Raw genomic sequence first — 16,902 nt, 5'->3', positions numbered from 1 at the left:
TTTATAATTTGATGATAGTTTCTTGTCTCTACTAAACAAGCATTGCATATATTTCACTCTATTTTTTATATGTACCTTAAAAATAACGCTTTAGTTTATTTCAGCTTGGATCAATTGCACGTTGATTACATGCTTTCAAATATTTCTCAATTTATTTGCTGGCATCCAATAAATTTTACAGCCACCTCAGGCAAGTCATAAATAGAAGTAAATTGTTTTTATTCGATTCATTTGGTTCTCAATTGCTTTGGCTTCACTTTTGTCAGCTCTTTGTGCGAAATGTGCAAATACTCATTAAACACAACAAAAGCCATTTGAGAGTCGCTTCGACCATAGCCACTGGCAATTGCTTCCACTCCGCTCGCACCGCCCGCCCCGCTCCGCCCGGCCCCTCACATTGGTTGTTCTTTGTGTTTCAATTTCATTTACATTGATTTTTTTTTTGTTCTCGGTTTGGGTTTCAACTAACACATTTTTAGTCGCTTTTTTCTCTCTCTGTGGCGGCCGAAGCTATTTGCAATTTTCGTTCTTTTTCTATTATTATTATTTAGCTGCAACAACAATCGAAAACTGTCAAAAATAAAGCAAAAAACTTTTATATCGTTCTGCGGGCTTGCTGCTTCCCAGTTGGATAACCAAAACCAGAGCCACCCGCAGCAGAAGCAGAGCCACAAAACAGAGCTGCAACTTTTCACATTGCGTTGCCAAATGCTGTGGCACACACCCACACATACCCACACACACACACACATGGGTTATAAATATAAACATTGCCCGAAAGTAAAGTTTTTAGCAAATAAAGTGAAATATACTTTTGGCATTATTTAATATTTGTCTCCTCTTTCATATTTCGCAGGTAAGAAGTGCACTTAAATTTATTGGACATATCAATTGGGTTTATTGGGCCACGGCTAATGGGTAAGTGAAACGTGGTAACTGGTGCAACTTCATCTTGGCACGGGCTCAACTACTTGCCACACAATACCTGACCTTCACGGCGAGCGGAACAATGGGGCACGTGTATCGCCTGGCAATCTACCCAAAGATTCGCATCGAAATTCTTGGTTGCTGTTTTTTTTTGGGTCAGTTGGTCGTCGCCAAGTCGCTGCTAGTCGGCATTTCCGTGGCTATAGCTGATTCTTTTTTTTTCGCTAACCATGATACTTCCGCCTCATCACTCTGCAGAGTCAAAGACCAGGAGCGGATTTTCAAGAAAAGGGTGGCAGCTTGTAAGGGAAATAAAACCTAGAGTCGAGGTTGAATAATGGCCTTATAAAATATTTGAATGTCATATTTTTACAGGGTATCGTTGGGGTTTCTTGAGACCTGACAAGACCCGATGTTTGCCACTGTTAAAAGTATATACTAAATAATAAAAAGAATCTCTTTTTACTCCCTTACACGATTCAACTAGCTTAGTTCCTGTTTTTAATCTCTTAATGTTTCTGTGCTCACAGGAGCAATTGTGTCGCCCTTGGGCCCAAGTTGCTGACTCAGTCCGCTCCTGGTTTTGGGCAGTAAGCGCAACGTAGTCTCATTGTCGCCGCAGTTGCTGCTGCTGCAGCCTTGAGTTGCCAGTTAGCAGCTCTATAGACATATCTCAGACCAAGTTGATTGCATCTAGCACTGTGCCGCAAGTGTTTACTGTTTACACTCATTTTCGTTTAAATTTGCATTTTAATTTATTGTTTTATGTCTGTTTTTGGTATCTTTTCAATACGCTTTTCCTTAGGGTATTTCAATGGTGCCTCAGCATATGTAACGATATTGAAAGCGAGAGCCTAATAATGATATACAAACAGAATGAACTGAAAAGATCTTCATCTCTCAGTTCTGTCTATGTAAGCTGAGGTCTCTTTCAAGCTTTAGGCTCAGCCTGATGAGATTAATATAGCATATGGTTATAATCAATCAAGTTGCACTTAAAATATCATCCACATCATTTAGGTATTTAATCAAGGCCTTTCTCTATAGGTGACTTTATCAGACTCGGCAGCATTTTCACTAAAATATTTTGTCCGCTAGGGTATTTCGTAGTCGGCTTTACGCTAATACACTAATGTCTTCTTGGTAAAGACTTCTTTTGGCGCTTTTGTGCGCTCGTTGCACAATTCATGAAGTTGTCGCCGCTGTCTTTGTCTCTCTTTACATTTCATTTTCCACTGTTTTTGCCGTTTGTCTTCCGGCTTTGCCGTTTTCTTGCAATTTATGCACTGACCTGTTTTCATTTTCCGCCGTACCCCCAGCCACCGCCCGAGTCGGGGGTCCAGCTAGACGCCGATTGTTACCTTTAATTAATTTTATAGTTGATTTTTAGCAAGAGTTGAGTCGCAGCATGCTCCGATTTAATGACATTTTCCTATTGTTTGCATAACAAACGATTGCGATTACTTCATTAGAAAGTTTAAAATAATAAACAACAGTTAAAATGCACTTTTTTATGCTTAATGAATGTACGGATTGATTGAGAAGCTTTTGCATTTGCTCAACTTTCAATGGAAATAGCAGCAAATGCAAGTTAAACATGAGATTAATCGAGAGCTTACATTGTGATTTTGCGGCAAGTGGGAAAACATTTCTGAAAGCCTTTTGGAGATAGTCAACGGGCCTTTGAGCCGTAAGCTGCCTAGTTTTAAATTAAAACTCTCCTTGTTATTTTCGGTGATTTCTATAAGCTAAACATGAACATGAGATTAGTCGAAAGTTTATGGTTTTCTTTGGTGGCGAGCAGAAGAAAATTTCTGAAAGCTCAGTTAGTAGCTTTACTGAACTTTGAGCTTTAAGCATCCTAATTTAATATTAAAGCTCAGTTAACTATTTTTAGAGATTTTCATGAAATAAAATAAAATTATAAACAAAACAATCATAAACCGATCTTTGAGCTTTATGCTGTCACATGTTAAAGTTAAAGCTCTCCTAACTTTTGTTTGTAGATTTTTATGATCTAAACACAATGAGCTGAGTGAGCAGACCATTCGGATTTAAGCTGCCTAATTTAATATTAAAGCTTTCATTACTGTTTTGTGATTTTTATGAACTAAACGTAATTAGGTTGACGAGCAGATAATTGAGCTTTAAGATATCTGCTTTAATATTCAAGCTCAAAGCTCTGCCATAATCCAGTTTCGAGGCTTAAGCTGCTAAATTCCATATAAAAGCTTAAAGCTCTGCAGCAATTTGCCGCTATGCCTCATTTGGTCTGTTCATAACAACAGCAAAGATTAAATTAAGATTTAAAGCTTATTTTAAATTTTTGCTCTCAATATCAACATTAAAAATTTAATATTGTTTAATATTTATGGCTGCTCTGCAGCATTTGTTCCGCTGTCTTTTCCGTCATTTGCCAATGCGCCACACAATTTATGCATTGTAAATAAATAAATATAAATAAATATGCATATGCATTGCTGTGCTATACAAATACATATATATATATATATATATGTATTCACAATTATTCTTGTTTGCGGCTCATTTAAATGCGCTCGACGCGTGCTTGTGGCAGCATGTTATAAACAATTTTTTATTGTTTATTGCAAAAAAAAAAAAAAAAGAAAACACACTGCAAAAGTGATTAAAATTAATGCTGCATGTTCATTGCTCCTATTGGATTGCAGAATTATTTTAATAAACCAACGATTATAAAATTGGTAAGGTCCATAAAAAATTTTGAAATGCGAGCAGATGCTCGTGAGCTGGTAGAAAAAAGCGAGCTACAAATTCATGTGAAATGTCATTTTTGTTAAAGGCGTAATGACCTAGAAATAAATGTGGTCTAATTTATTGAAATTGTGGTTATTTCATATGGTAAAATGCTAAAGGTTAATTTTCATGATTTTTAGAAGGCCTAAATTGCTTTACAGCGAGATTTGAACCTGTTTTTCCAAGTGCAGGCACCTATTTTTGTGTTCTTTAGCAGCCTTGACATTATTTTATATGGCAAAATTAAGTGAATGCTAGTTAACAAAATGTTTAGCAATTTTTGCCAAAGATCACAAATGAAAACCTTTTGAAAAAGTTTTCAACTGAACTTCAAACTAATTTTAACCAGACAACTCTTAAGCTTCATCCCATCTACACATTAAAGTTCCAATTCTGTCCATAAATGTATTTTTAAACAATTTCAAACCAAATTTAAACCCTTTTGTAAGCTTTAAGGCACTCAGAAATTCCAACATAATATATAATTAGTAGTTCACCAACTTCTTATCTGGCGGCTTACAAAGACAGACAGAGAGAGAGAGAGAGACTTCAGTTATTCAACATAAGCACAACACAAGCTCTTAATTGACCCAATTCCGGGTAAAAACTTTGTTCGCTTGTGTTTACCGCTTTATCTATCCATTTGGCACGCACTTTTATAATTATATTGAAAATTTTTGTAAAGAGCTAAAAAGAATTCATATTCAAAACGAAAAAACGCACTTGAAACAAAGCAAACTGAAAACTCAAACAATCGCCGAAACTTAAATAATTTTGTGCAACTGCAGAAAGTTGAGCAAAACGGCAGGAAAACTTTTCGGTTTATCATTTTGCATTTTTGTTTTATTATTCTATTTATTTTTTTTTATTTTTGTTTTTTGTTGAGCTCCCCTTTTCCCAGACTGTCAGACATTGTCTTGTTGAAAAATTGCGCATATTTCCGTTTCCGTTTTCAGGCAGATGCGTGCGTGTGCGTGAGTGTGTGCGTGAGTGTGTGCGTAAGTGTGTGCGTGAGTGTGTGTCAATGAGTCTGTGTGTGAATATTGTGTTGGGTTCCTAACCCCCACGGCGACCTGTGCCTTAGTTTGGCTGCCTGTGTCTGCTGATGTCTGCGCATAAATTAAAATAAAATTCATTTTGCAGACAGACGCTAAAGAGAGACACGCACACACACGAGCCCGCACTCACGTGCGTGTGTGTAAATTAAAAACCAAATGCAACATGGCATATAAATGAAAACTTTTACGCATTGCAATTTTCATGCGAAATTGCGAGCAATTTTTCTGTTTTTCAAATGAAACTTAAAAATTCTTGCTAAAAAAAAAACGCTTCGCACTGGGCCTGAACTTTGGCCATGCGGAATTCCAATCTCAATTCCAATCCCAATCCCCAATCCGATTGCTCAATCCCAAGTTCGTCATTTGCTGACAGCCAATTCGTGCATGAACTGGTTATATGGCCAAATATGTCCCATATTTCAATGTGATGCATATGACTTTATATGCTCCCAAAATACATATATCCATATATATCTCTCTCTCTCTCTCATGTACAGCATTTCATATTGATGCAATTTTCGTTTGGCGCACACGTTTTCATTTTTTGAAAAATTGTTGACTACTTTTGTGAAATTGTGTTATGTGTGCGTTGAGGCAACACGTCCACCTATGTACATAGGTGCTTGGCCCATATGATATGCAAACACGCGAGCTGTTCAATCAACATTGCTGACATTTATTGTGCGAAAACCCTTCAAACAACTCTCGCGGCAAATATTTGATGTATTTCTATTTAATACCCCTTAAAATGTGCCAGGGGTCAATATGAATAGAAGCTGCGACAAGTTGTTCAGATTGCGGTTAATGAAATGGAATTAACCATATTCCATCTCGTCAATAAATTCATAAGATAATCCTACAGCCTTCCGGGCTATATAAAGCTACTCTCTATACCTCTTCTTCTTCTCCTTCTCGTCTTTTATCTTCTTCCTCTATAAATACTTAAAGTTAAGCTTCATACTTTACCTTCCGATAACATTTGACCTGCACCTCTGACAAAAATCGCAAAAACTTTCGCTTTCTCCATGAGACTGACTTTCAGTATTTACAGGATATCTCAGCTGGCGATCATGTTTGACTAGCTCAGTCAGTTAATTTTGGCAGTGAGCGCTGTGTAAATTTTCTGTCGTCAATATGTGGCATATCCAGACGACGACTGATTGCGTATACGTAATGTGACAGTTTCGGAAAAATGTTGCGTATACGACGTGTGTGTGTGTGCGCAAAAATAGTTGCGAATCGTTGTCGTCGCCAGTCGAGTGTGTCTGGGGCCAGCTTGGCAGATGTGATTTTTAATTTTACAATTTTTGACATTTGCTTTTGCATTTATATTAGATTGTGCGAGGCCACATTTGAGACCCCAACCCCACACACACACTCACACACACAGGTGGCTTGTTGCCGGGTCAATGGAGACTGACAAACCGAACGGGTCGAGCGCCGAATCGTTGCAGGCGTGACAAATGGGATTTGCCTGAACTTTGTGTGTGTGTACTGCATGCTGCATGCTGCAACATATTCTACGCACATACACATGCCAGCCACGCTCCACAGGGGTTAATGTAGCTCAGCCCAAGGTAACGAAAATTTTGCGAGCACACGTAGACACAAAAGTTACAGATAGCAGCTCGTTGCTGCAACTGCAGCTTAGTGCGGCACCTTGGCTTAAATGCCGACTGTAGCTCATAAATTCTCCGGCAACTTCATTTTGCAAATGGCCGCCCGAGTTGGCTGTTGAGCCAATTTCGCCCCATGGCTTAGGCCTTACGAGTCGCCTGCTCTAATTAAAACATTAAATTTAGCAAATGTCTCAATTCGATTGGCGAAGACACAGCGCAAAATGATCGAAAGTCTGTGACATTGTCTTGGCCAGCTGCCTGCGGCATTGTGGGGCATGCTACAGTTTGCTGCAGCATCATTAATTGCAGCGGCGTCCACGAAAAAAAGGAGAAGAGCAACAGCGAAAAAAACGACTGACAAACTGCGCTCCAATCAGCTTGCAGCGCCGCTGGCAAATGGCTGTCACAAAATGTTGTTGAAGCCACAAAAGCAGCCAGAGCAACAACAGGCCGCTGCAACAACAACAATGTGGCAAGCGACGGCAGCATCTTTGCGCCATCAAATTTTAATAATCATGACGTTTATTAAACGAACGTAATCATAATTAAGGACTTGGCCCACTAAATCGCTGTGTGTCCCGACAAAAAATTGTTGTAAAAATTAATTAAATTTTAATAGCACAAGCGGCGGCAAATTTATATGTTTATAAATGAAACATAAACGCCATAAATACGCTTAGCAACAACAACAATTTATTTTAAACACACAAATGCCTTATTTTATAACATAATCAAACAGTGTGCGGGACGTTGGAAACGTTAAATTCTCACTTGGCTTTTATGGATCTTTTAATTTTAGGAATTTTTTTACTTTTGTTTTGCATTTTCCAGAAGAATTTTATGTTACTTTTCAGACAGTTTGTTAGCTGTTACTCTTCCTGTTTTTTTTCAATATTCTTTTAGTTTTTGCCCAAAAAAAGTGACCATAGAGAATAGTAAGAGCAGCACATACAGCTGTTGAACTTAATCTGATTAGACTGTGTTTTAACGCTTTTGAAATTTATAATTTCATCATTTTATTGTCTTTAATATATGGAAATTGTGCACATATGTATGTGTATCTGGACATATATCCATGGTAGTCTAGGATAAATTTTAATAAGCATCCATGCTAAAGAGTTTTTATATCTGACTTCCAAAATAACTTTTCTAGCTCGCACATTTAATGTTAATTAGCTCTCTGCTCCAAATGTGAATAATACAAATTGGTTATATTATTTATTTATTTATATTATTTATTATATTTGATGTCTTGAAGAATATTTACTTGGAAATGAAATATATCAGAGCCATTTTGCGTATCCTTGTCAACTTATGCAATAATTTAATTTACTCTGAATTTGCATATTTTTGGCTTTTTGTCTCTCAGATTCACTTTGCTCCAATTAAAATGCTGTCAATTACAGCTGCCTTTGTGTCTCGTATTTAATTTTGTTTGCGACAGCACAAATAGCTCTTTATAAAGCAATTCGATTGAAGTCAGTTTTCTGTTGGTATAAAACAATCAATAGCCAAACAATAAACATGTAATATAAATTTGTAAACAATTTCTCAAAATTCCCTAATCATAATGCACACAATTTGCTAACACAATTTGAGCAGCAAAACACACTCGCACACACGCACACTCGCACACTCGCACACTAACTTGGTCGATTGCACAAGCCCCAACTTGGCAGCTTCTTCAGCTGCTGCCTCCGGCTGCCTCAGGCTGCTTCGCTGCCCCACTCCCCGGGCAGACTCCATCATTATGCCGTTTACAATGAGTCGTAAAGTAAATTTAAGCGGCTGCCGTTTGACTTTTGTGTGTGCGCCTATTTGACTTTGCCTCCGAGGCAGCCAACATTGCCACATGCCACACGCCTCGCCTTGCCTTGCCTTGCCTCGGCTCGGCTCGTCTGCAAATCTCGGCAAGAACAATGGCCGGCGATAAATGGCAAAAGCGCAATAACATTAACCGTTAGAGGCAGCGCTGTCGGCCTCACAGCTGCTGGCCAAAATGCGGCATTTGACCCAATTCCCATTTCGCACAACGCGTCGCGACGTTCCACAACTCTTTCAAACGGTTTTCGGGGAACAGATTCAATCGACTGCGTCATTGGCAAGCAGCAGCAAAGGAGCGCAGACGAGGGTCGTGGCGGGGGGTAGGGTTGGCGATTTACTGTGGCAACATTGCCAACTTTGTCTGCGTTGCTGCTACTTTGCCATATTTAGCACACACACACACACACACACTCTCTCGCATACACACGCACTGTTTGCCCAGCCAGGCATGTATTGGTCTATCTCTTAAGCAACCAAGCAGTCACTTATCTATGAGTACATGTGTGTGTACTTGTGTGCAAGTGTGTGTGTGTGTACTTGTACCAAGCCACTGACGTAATTTTCCTGAGCTTCTTTAAATGCATTTTTAGCTAGAGATGAGCGCGTGATTGTTTAGAAATTAATTGAGTACGATAGTAAATGTATGTATGTTAATATGATTGAGATATATACCAGATAATGTACACTATAAATATATTGCCAACTACATAGATTTGTCGTCTGATATTGTAAATTACATTACAACATTTCTAATGTCTCAATGTTAGTTCATTAATTAATATTGGAGCTCTTTACTGTAGAAATAATAGTACTAAACCTTATCTAGAATATTTTATCTATATTGAATTCACTTCTTACTGACTTTTTACAGTCAACATTAATCTATATTGTTCTTATAGGGAAAAAAGTATATATATTTAAATCTAGGATCTTATTCTTCATCTTTTCGTGTTTCGATTTTTTCTGCTGAGTTGCTTTTTAAAAGATATATATGTATACTATTTATATTGCATCTATTTAATATTATATAATATTTTCATTATGTATAATAAATCTCATTGATATAAATTATTTATATTATTTATATATCTTATTGATATTATAACTTATTTATAATATATCTGCCTTTCTCCGTGATTCTCAAAATAATCGATTAAGTTCTGCTCAGCTCTATAAGTAGATCTCGTACTTGGAATTTCTGACCACAGTCAACGCGCGTTGTCCGCAACTTTGCGCAAATGTTTGTGCGGCAAGTGTTCAGTTGAGTGTGCCTGTGTGTATGTGTGTGTATCTTTGAGAGCGTGTATCTTTGTATCTATGTTTATGCGCGCGTGTGTTACATTGCGTTTGTGTTGCCAGTTGTTTTCCAATTGAATTTCCAATTTGGTTGGCCAGCGCAACTTTTTCAATTGGAGGTTTCAACTTTAAGCGCACATCGCACGTTTTGCGCTCTTCGCTTACCAATTTAATTAGCCATTAAAAAATGCTTGGGCCTGGCCTCCTTGAAGAGAATCGGTAACGCGCATAATATTCATAAAAATATACATTTTCTCTGGAATTTATATACCCTGTAGCTAAAATAAAAACTGTGTTATATAGGATGTCAGAAAAGGGCATAAAGAGATGATTTAAAGCTATAATTGATATAATATTTACAGTCAGCATACGATCTGACTTGCCTATCCTTCTGTATTGTATACATATCTATGGAGCTCAGAATCTTTTATAAATATATAAATATAATATTTGGTATATGTAGGTGTTCTTTAGAGATATGTTTACTTTAGATTATGTAAACTAAAAATTGAATAATAATTTAGGAATAGGCACAAAACTGATTCATTAAATTGAATTCACATTAGATGCATTTAACTACCTTCTACTCGACTACAGGCTATCTAGCTAGTTGATCATTTGCCCTCACCTAGAACAATCTTACACATATATTTTATTCAGTTTTTGTTGTCTTTCGTTTATTTGTTGTAATTTATGAGGACGTGCTGTAAATTTACGCAGATTTTTCAACGCTCATATTCAGCGCTTTAGCTTGTGCGGATGAGTCTTGTGCCTCATCATCATTTGCCCGTCGTGGCTGCCACTTAACACCTTTTGGCAGCAGCTGCCACGCCCCAGCAAGCAATGTTAATAAATGCCTCGCCTTGCATTTTGCTTCCCTCGCGCCCAGCAGCCATCATCTCGCATGCCTGGCTGTCCGCCCCGAGACAACCAGGCATCGAGTTGATCTGCGAAAACCAAAAAAAGGAAGAAAAAAAATAAAAATAAAAAAGCAGCTAAAATAAAGAAAAACCATGCAACGACTTTAAGTTTTGCCAGCGTTGTTTTTCTTTCTCGCGCTTTGCGCGTGCCATTAAAAAGTTTTTAAAGCCGTTTATAAGAATTTAAGCGTACAGGCGGAATATTTGCCCGCCAATGTTTTCCGCAGCTTGTTTGCTTAAAAAAATACCGCCCAAAATACACAGCATACAATGCTGATATCAATAATCCATTTTCGTCAGTTGCTTTTAATGGAAGCGCTTCTTAAATTGAGATGCTTTTCACCGAGGAATTGTGAAAACAAGCGTAAAGTTAAGGTTGGCATTTAAATTGCAATGCAGTATTTGAAAAATATCATACTTCAGCCTTAATAGTATTATTAACTTAAATGATAAATAGGCTCTCGAAAACTTATTTTTTGTAACAATATTTAATTGTTAAAAACATAGAAGATTCTACATTATAATGTTCGTTATGGCCTACAATACACAATAAGCTTTTATCTTTATTCAGTTACCGCGCATTATGAAAAAACAATTTCTTCCATTAGTTGAGAAAAAAGCCTTAAAAGCACATGAAAGCTTTCAGTACAATTGTTTCATTCTGAGCTTATACCTCGTACTTATTTCAGCGAATGACATTCAAGCATCACATGTACAAATGTTCAAATGTTTAAAATGTAAGCACATACAAGCTTTTGTTCGAATTAAGTACAAGCGGGCAACAAGCTTAAAGCTTTATATTATTATTTGAGAAAAGAACATGAACGATTTCAATAGCATTGTTTTCTTTTGAGCTTTTACCTCGTACTTATTTTAGCTAATGTCATTGAAACATCTTAGATTAAAATGTTCACTATAAACTGTGCTTAACATGAATTAAATTAATATTGATTAATCACTGGATTTTAGAATTGATTAATTTGTCTGACTTAACTGACCTTCGCAAATAAGTTAAAAATTAAAATATTTTGATATATTTGCTAAAAATGAACTGTCTTTAATAATGACTCACCGAACGCTTTCATTAGCCAAAGGCAGATGCTAAATATGTGGCCAAAGCAGGTTTGTTGCCTAAGCGGATGTTGTCACAAGTGGAATTTAAATTTTAAAAGGCCACATCATATCAATGAGATGCGGGCGTAGCCAAAACCCACACAAAATTAAGTATACGTAAGCACACGCACAGCAGCACAACAACAACAACACACACACACACACACACACACACACACACACAGACGCAGACACCAACACACAGAAGAGCTGACAGCGCTAATTGCTGGCAAACAATTGGCATCTTCAATTACAAGTATTTGCAATCACTTCGCTTGGCTCAAGTGTTAACTACAAGACAAGTTATTCAACCTTGTGAAGTATTTTTGAGTACTTTTCGGTATTTCTGCAGTGCACACACACCCAAAGCTCGTAACTTACACACACACACACACACAGACAGACACCAGCGTCGAGTGTTTATTTATGCAGACAGCAAATTTATAATAAGCTGCTTAAGATTGGTTTTAAGGCAGCTGCCGATGACAAGCCTAATCAGACAACGTGTTACACCTCTAAAGAAAAAAACAACTTTACAACACTCAATTTGACGCACCTAACCTCAACTCCCTCATAAAATAAAAAGTGCGCAATTTGTTGTTGGCGCTCTTTGGCACGTTTTAATCTTAATTTGAGTTGCTTTTCATTTTTTAACAGCTCTTTTGTTGGGTTTACTTTTAATTATTGAGTTGAGAAACTTATAATCTCGGTTCAGTTCAGTTAAGTTCAGTTTTTTTTTTCTTTCTCTGCTCGCCTTTTATGATGAGTATGCAAATTTGTGCAGCTATATTTGCTGCGCGCTTCCCACAGTTATTTTTTATGCGCCATTGTTAAGTTAACTGAAGAAAACAAAAAAAAAAAAACAAGAAGCTGGAACTATTTTTATGACTTGGTCTAAAAGCCGCAGAACTCTCCATTTCATGCAATTAGATCTCTGAGAGAGCGCTGCATATATTCGTTATGATTGCCATCGCTGAATAATTCATGTGCATGAAAGCGAAAATCCCCCAACTCAATTCCATATAACAAATAAAAATAGAACGAAAAAAATGTTCTTCAAGACTAGACCATAGAGAAAAAATATTTCATTCATATTTATTCACAGCTACTTTTCAATGTGCAACCACAGGCAATAGCCGGAGTTCAATAGAAATTGAAAATCTCAACAAATCTCGCCTCTCACTCTAACCTACTGGCTCGCTCTCTCTCTCTCACTCTCGCTCCGTCTGCTATGTCTGCTATAATTCAATTTTCCGTGCGAAAAAAAGGAAAAGCGTTTTCATTAAAATTCAACTGCATCAGCAAAATTGTAACACTGGCCGCACACCACACACACACAACCACACACAACACCCTGCGTGCGTGTGTGTGTTTGTGTGCATAGGTACCACAAAACCAGCAGCAAATCAATTGGAATTGAACTTCTCCATTCAGCGACCATTTCATGCCAAATTGATTGTGAGAATTTAATTAATTTTATACCATATTATTGAAAAATACCTCAATTACCATGAATAGTTTTTACTGTCTGTCATATCATATTTATTTTTGATTTGAGAAAGAAACTTTTTTTGATTTACCGACTTGATTTCCATTTATGAAAAGCATATTTATTGCCAGACACAACTCTGTTGTGGTACAATTGGTGTGAAAAGTTCGTAGCGCATTTAAAATGCAAGCGATTCAAATAGCACATTTTATCTAATGACACTTGCTGAAAGCTTTGGATTGCGAGCGGTATAAAGCTCTCAGCTCTCAGGTATCCACTTCATGCGCTTAAAGATTTTCAAAAATATCAATAAAATGAGTTAAGCTCTCAGAGTTAGGCTGATTTGTACACAGCTAAATAAATAAATGTCACTTAAAGCTCTAAAGCTCTTTTTTCATTAACTGTAATAAAGTGGCTATTATGTTTTTTTAATTAATTATATATATTATTAATATTAACACCTAAGCAAAAGTTTTACTAAGTGTTTCAGTAGCGTAAAACTGATATTAAAAAAACATTCCCCCTCATGATTAAACAATGGTTCAAGCTAACGCTAATATAACAGTATGAGAAGCTCTTGACTAAACTAAGGAAAAGCTCTTATTTTCCCAAGCATAAACAATTATTTAAAAGCTGGCGTTACACGCGTCAGTTTAATCAAAACATCTTGAAGAAAATCTATACTTTTTAGGTTTATAAACCTTACGATTCCAAAATGGTATAAAATTCCCAAATCGGACATTATTTGGCCCAGATATTCCAAAAAATCATCAAAAAGGTTGACTTTACATACAAATCGGCTTTTGGTCAACCACTTTTTTTAACCCATCGATTTTTGAATGCAAATTGGTAGTAGGGATCCGTACGAATTCAAAAAGGTATAACATTTCAAAATCGGACAATATTTAACCGAGATATTCGGAAAAAATCATCAAAAACGTTTTGATTTTCGAACCGACCCCGATTTTTAGAGAAAACGAGATGTAACCCCTTGCCATTTTGCCAATTGTGGTCAAAATATAGATTTTTATTTTTTTTGATGCCAATCGATAGTACTGATCCTTACGAGTCCAAAATGGTATAAAATTCCCAAATCGGACATTATTTGGCCCAGATATTCCAAAAAATCATCAAAAAGGTTGACTTTACATACAAATCGGTTTTTGGTCAACCACTTTTTTTAACTCATCGATTTTTGAATGCAAATTGGTAGTAGGGATCCGTACGAATTCAAAAAGGTATAACATTTCAATATCAGACGGTATTTACCCGAGATATTCGAAAAAAATCATCAAAAAAGTTTTGATTTTCGAACCGAATCCGATTTTTAGAGAAAACGTGATGTAACCCCTTGCAATTTTGCCAATTTTGGTCAAAATAAAGATTTGTATTTTTTGATGCCAATCGATAGTACTGATCCTTACGAGTCCAAAATGGTATAAAATTCCTAAATCGGACATTATTTGGCCCAGATATTCCAGAAAATCAGAAATGACGCACAGTCTAATATATTTTAAAGGATTATTATGAATATTGCGGCTCGTTTGCTATAAATACAAAATGCTCCAACGAATTACTATTTATACACTTTTGCATATTTTGGTAAGGCCAAGTGTGGCCTGAGGTAAGGGGAACATATTTGCACGGCTGCACATTTTGTTGTTGTCGAAGACCCTCGACACCGGCACCGACGCCGACGCCGACTCCGACTCTCGACATGTACACAAAACAATTATAGCCCGTAGGTAATTTAGTGGCGGAATATTTACGAGTACCAGCAAAAGGCGCAAAAAACAAAAACAGAAAAAAATAAATGGAAAGAAATACTGGTAAGAGAAGAAATGTTTTATGTGTTGGCCATGAGGCAAAAATGTTGCTTTGGCTATGGCAACGGACTGCGCTTAAAATAATTTCAGTTAAACATGGCCCACATAACGAGAGTTAGTTTCCACTTGGGATGGGCATTTGAAGGAGTCGCCTTTGGGCACAGACTTGTGTTTACCGCCTCGGTATGTAGGCAATTTTCATGTCTGAAGTTGCGCTGTTGAATTCAACTAGATGCCTTGTTGGCTGTCATTCGAGTGAAGTTTTTGCCGCTTGGCTAAAATGCTTGCCTGCAAATGGCTTAAAGTGCTACAGTCGTGTGTTGAGTGGCTTGGGAAGGGGAAATGATTATGTGATGAGATGTGGTTGGCTGTATGGCAGCGCGCAGTCGACACAAGTGTAAATGTTGTCTTGTTATAATTGATATTGATAACAGGAAACAGTTGCGGTTCCAAAGCAAAAGAGCATTTGTTATAGAAAGCCAAATGTTTACTTACCACCAATAAAGTAAAGCCATATTAATTGGCTTTCGTATATAAATATAAATACAGCCTAAGTATCCTACATTGTATCGAAAGCCTGCGTAGTTTTAGTGTTTAAGTGTCGGATTGACCGACGACAAACATTTAAACAATTAACATATAAACAAAGAATAAAATTTAAACATTTTTAGCCAATTCATATTTCGTGACAATAAATTCCGATCTGGGAAAGATGTGGCGTTTTGGACTCGTAGAGGCAATCAAAAAGTTTGGAGGTTTGCCACATTTATCCTGATCCACACGAGTCTAATATGCCATATAATAGCAAAAGCTAAGATATTTCAGCAAAGGTGTGAGCTTGGAAAGCTGGTTAAAAGAAAAGCTGGACAACACTTAGCAAGCACTATATCTAACAAGTTCATCAGGAGATCAGAGCTATTAATGCCAAGCAGCAAGCTTGGTTTTGTTCTTCTATCACGCCTGCGAACATACAAATAATCGAAAGCAATGGTATCTAGCTTACCTCTATACCCTTGATTATAACATATCATAGATATAGTCCTTAAGAACCCAAATAACAGAATACTTGCATAATGCACAGAGAAACATATATGCTTTTGCTTTCAGCCGCCCGCAGCAGCAGCCCCTCCCTCGTCTCTAATGGTTCCTAGTTGACACATATATCCTTGGTTCTACCATACCATAGATTGAGTCCTGGTGAACCTAAAAGGTCCTAATCGCTGTGAAATGCACACATAAAAGAATATGAATACTTTATGCATGCGTTTTTTCAGCTGCCCCCAGCAGCAGCAACGCCCCTCGATGGTACCTAGTCGACCCACATATCCTTGGTTCTACCATACCATAGATATAGTCCTAGTGAACCTAAAGGACCACATCTCTGCGAAATTCGCATTGAAATAGTCCAAAAATATGCATGTTTTTTCTTTCAGCAGCCTCTTTAAATGCCCCTTTACAGCCGTCTGTACAGCACCCCTTTTACAGAGGCCACGGCTGCTCCTTAACAGCCGACTGTTACGATTAACATTTCTGACCCTTGCGCTTATGCAATGAATTTTTTATTCACAGAAATTTCGTCTGCTTGCTGGGCATTTCTGTTCGCCTGGTATTTCAGCTGAGTTTGGTCCCAAATCTGGCCAGCCAGCGGCCGCCAACCGGCGCCCCTTGCGCTTATGCAATGAAATTGTTTATTCCCAGAATTTTATGACTACCTTCTGTGCATTTCTGTTCGCCTGGTATTTCAGCAGAGTTTGGTCCGAAATCTGGCCAGCCAGCGGCCGCCAACCGGCGCCCCTTGCGCTTATGCAATGAAATTGTTTATTCCCAGAATTTTATGACTACCTTCTGTGCATTTCTGTTCGCCTGGTATTTCAGCTGAGTTTGGACCCAAATCTGGCCAGCCAGCGGCCGCCAACCGGCGCCCTTGCGCTTATGCAATGAAATTGTATATTTCCAGAATTTTATGACTATCTTCTGTGCATTTCTGTTCGCCTGGTATTTCAGCTGAGTTTGGTCCGAAATCTGGCCAGCCAGCGGCCGCCAAACGGCGCCCCT

General features: G+C 37.5%; 1 protein-coding gene and 1 long non-coding RNA gene across 2 annotated transcripts in view; one reads left to right on the top strand and one right to left on the bottom strand.

Moving 5' to 3' along the window:
• Positions 1-16,902, top strand: part of haf (leucine-rich repeat and fibronectin type-III domain-containing protein hattifattener) — a 200,098-nt gene that overhangs the window by 163,694 nt on the left and 19,502 nt on the right. The window lies entirely within an intron of this gene.
• LOC135427785 (uncharacterized) lies at positions 9,334-15,478 on the bottom strand. The gene is made up of 3 exons (XR_010436134.1): positions 15,343-15,478; positions 9,665-9,777; positions 9,334-9,474 (listed from the first exon to the last, which is right to left on the bottom strand). It is a non-coding gene; the product is annotated as an uncharacterized LOC135427785 (long non-coding RNA).

This window comes from Drosophila montana, unplaced genomic scaffold, assembly GCF_035044405.1.
Source record: "Drosophila montana isolate Dmon_TW-CO22-7 unplaced genomic scaffold, ASM3504440v1 contig_2326_1, whole genome shotgun sequence".
Lineage (NCBI taxonomy): Eukaryota > Metazoa > Arthropoda > Insecta > Diptera > Drosophilidae > Drosophila > Drosophila montana.
The sequence above is the reverse complement of the archived record's forward strand: the minus strand, read 5'-3'. Positions and strand labels throughout refer to the sequence as shown.